At 35.7% G+C, this 3,502-nt stretch overlaps 1 long non-coding RNA gene across 1 annotated transcript in view; it reads left to right on the top strand.

Annotated features, from left to right (window-relative positions):
* The window catches only part of LOC130582860 (uncharacterized), a 25,832-nt gene extending 23,754 nt beyond the window's left edge, over window positions 1-2,078 (top strand). Inside the window, exons 4-5 of the long non-coding RNA XR_008966353.1 lie at window positions 269-346; window positions 1,903-2,078. This is a non-coding gene — a long non-coding RNA (uncharacterized LOC130582860). The remainder of the gene's footprint in view (window positions 1-268; window positions 347-1,902) is intronic.
* The last annotated feature ends 1,424 nt before the right edge of the window (window positions 2,079-3,502 follow it).

The raw sequence follows: 3,502 nt of genomic DNA, 5'->3' as shown, positions 1-3,502 counted from the left end.
AGCCTTAACTTCTTTGGGTTAGCGGCACATTCATTCCTTTTTCTAGTGTCAAAAAGAAAAAGTACTTTAAGAAATATTTTAAAAAGCCACCAGGGAAAAAAAAAAACCAAAACCAAACCCTAAATTGTCTTAAATGTGGAACTGTTTCAAATATTGTTTGAAATATTTTCTTTGAAAAAATATGGGGTGATAAGTTTAGATTCTCTGTGAACCAAAGTTGGATTTTATTGTAAAAGTAATTGAGATTTTTGTTCCTTCTGCCTTGGAGAGGATGAACACCTCAGCAGACCATTTTGACCAGTCAAAGCTGATTATTCCATTCAAATTCTTCATATGCAAGTGCAAGGTAAGAAACCAYCTTAAACTGGATCCCTGCAGAGAACTGATGGAGAAGAAGGGGCTGAGTTGCTTTATATTTAGCACCTAACATTTGTGAGTCTTCATGCTTGATGAACTTGCATGAGGTTTTGAAATGTAACAAATCTCTTCCCAAAATTAAGTTATTCTTTTATAAATGTCATTCTAGCAAGGAGCAAAAGCAACTAACACAGTTTATTTTCCATATTTCATCACAGGAGATGATTTTTCTTCATTGAGTATTTTATCTGTGCTAAGGAGCTTTATTTTTTAACTGACTCAGTAYTCTGGTTTTATTGAGCAGATAAAGGAGTTTGGTTTGTGCAGCAAAAGCATTATTCATTTTATTTTAGAGGTAATTTTAAAATATGGACTGTATATTAATATAGYCTATTCATTCTAAATGACACATAAAGCAGGCTTATCTTGACTTAGCTTTAAATGGAGAAACACTGTGTGCATGCTTTCTTCATTGTTATATTAGCAGCAGACCGTACCCATTTTCTTCACACCATCTGATATATATTCTCTTTTTTTTTTTTTCCCCTCTCCCTAATTCATTGTTTTATGTTAAATAGTGTGGTCTGGTATTTTCTCCCCAGATCTTTTATGCATTTTTCTCACTTTTAAAAGGTTATACGGTCTGATTCTAGACTATTTTAATTTATTTCTCGTGTGCTAAATATGGATTGGTCCTGAACTTTAGGCTGCTAAAGTTTCGGACTAGAATTTTTCRTTTAAATAAAAGTAGGTAAGGAGTGACACTAAGTAGTTGAGACACTCACTTAAAATAAGTTAGATTAATGGAAAATTAGAGTTACCTGATTTGAAAATGAGCAGAATACAAGGGTTTTGCAGAGATTTGTAACCCATGCAGATTTTAATACTTTTTCAAACAGTAGAATGTAATATGTAGGCAATTCATTGAGTGCTATGCAAAAAAAAAAAAAAAAAAAAAAAAAAAAAAAAAAGTACTCTCATCATCTTATTTGCTCATCTAATTAAAATTAAATTGCAATGGGATATCTGAGGATTCTATAGAACTGCCAGAAATAAGATCAGAACTGCAAGGGAAATTAAGATCAATCATTGTGTGTTCTTCCTACCACAGAAATGATGTGCTATATGTGATCACTAATCAACATCCTAATAAACTTCACATACCTCTTTATAACCCTGGGATTTTATTAGAATGTGTAATGTATCTTGAGATATGTAAGGCATGTTTAATTGTACTCACTCACACCTTTTAATAAGATGAAACTTCTTAGCCATCCGTTTTTATTTGTTATTAAAGTGGTAGGACTGCTGAATTAATGGAGGTTAATAAAAAATCCCTAATGCCTTAGTCAAACTTTACCAGTCCTGGAGACGAAGAATTGATTTAAGTTGTGTTTGCTATAGATACAGATAAACTCCATAAAGGGCACATTTTCATATTCCTACCTATGAATAAATTATTTTAAAGAGAACAAATGATTTACACTGTTATCTCTGCTGGGCATCTGTGATCATGTGGGACATAATGAGCTCTTTCTCATGCAGGCTGCACTCCGAGGCATCACAGAAGATGCAGAAGGAATTTGGGACTCTATTTCTGATGTGCTGGAAATGTGATGCTGTTACTTTGAGGGCTCCTCTGACCACATATAAGATTCAATAAACAGCATTACAGTGAATTTGGGGTCRCTGTTAAATATTTTTTTAGGCCATAGTTTTAATTTCCTATCAGTACATTTTTGTCAGCAAGATTTGAATGCTTGGAATTAATAGGTTTTCTTGGTTACTTAATTTTTTTAATCAAATRTACTGTATGAGAGCATTCAAATATTCTTGTGTGTGTGCTTCTGTGTTGTTTAAAGCTCTTTCTGACAACAGGAAGAGTGTTTTGTGCCACAGAATCGTATTTTGTAATGAAATACACCAAGATCTCCCATATCAGGTCAGAAGAAAGGCTTATGTAACCTGATTTTCATGTTTGCAGAGAACAGACCCAAACAATTAAGGTGGGGAAAAAAGAAAAATAAAAGGATGGTGTGGTAAAAGTGACCTTTTCCTCTTTTGCAGTCCTTTTCAGTTTCTTTCCAGTCTTTTCCCTCTCACCTGCCTTGTGCCAGCAGAGAGCACAGGATCCCTGCTTTTGCTTCTGTGTGYCTGTGAATGGGCTCAGACCCTGGAAGTGAGAAGCCAAGTGTTACTGCAGTTGATGTATTGTGAGATAGCATGTTTCACATCTGAGCAAGGAGTCTGTTTACCTAGTTCTGCCAGGACCTGTGGATAAAGGTTTATTCCTGTAAATCCTAAAATAGGTAATTTTCTTCATTTCTAGAGCATATATCCAGTAAAATTTATACAGTCTTGAAAAGAGAATCAGTATTAAGTAGATGAAAACTCATAATAATTTATAAATATTTTAGCTCAGTTCAGTTCTTTAGCAATATGGGGATTCACAAACCCCTCACTCTCACGTTCTGTGTTTCCCTCTCCTACAGCTACCCCCAGCTCATACATGCTTCCTCTCTCTCACGCCTGAGCAGAAATCATCTGAAAGATGGCTTYATCTTCATATTTTTGTGAGAGCCAGGGAAGACAGAAAAGAGGACAGAAAGCATATTGCTCTAACTGCATCAATGTGTTTGAGTGCAGATGCCAAGTAACTCAGGTGCAAAGATCTGGGAGACATTTCTTCAGCATTATCAAAATTTATCATCTCATATCAACATATTTTATGGTAGCTGTTCTGAAGAAGGATTTATTTTGCATCCACACYATCATTTTGATGAACAGGCACCTGAATACCCACAGCAGAAGCCACTGGGTGAGAGAGGACATCCAGCTGCGCTTGGAGTTTGGTGTGTTTGACTCGTACCAAATCACACATCTTGTTCATAGGAACGCTGTTCTTTCCCTCTTTGCTCCTGGAGGTTTCAGCTTTACCCCAGGGTTGATAGAGTAGAGAAAAGTGGTAAGAGGAACACCTGTGGAATGCTGTTTAGTTGTTGTTTTGTTCAGCACAGAAAGCTATGAGATTGCATAGCTGTGAAATGTCCCATTTGGTTACAAAGTGGTGACTAYCCTGCCACCGGCTGTTGAGCTTGATCTAAGCTCATTTGTGTTGTTCCTATTAATTTTCTTTATTTCTAGA

This window comes from Malurus melanocephalus, unplaced genomic scaffold, assembly GCF_030028575.1.
Source record: "Malurus melanocephalus ecotype Western Australia unplaced genomic scaffold, MMel_1.1 scaffold_531, whole genome shotgun sequence".
In the NCBI taxonomy this organism is placed as follows: domain Eukaryota; kingdom Metazoa; phylum Chordata; class Aves; order Passeriformes; family Maluridae; genus Malurus; species Malurus melanocephalus.
The sequence above is the reverse complement of the archived record's forward strand: the minus strand, read 5'-3'. Positions and strand labels throughout refer to the sequence as shown.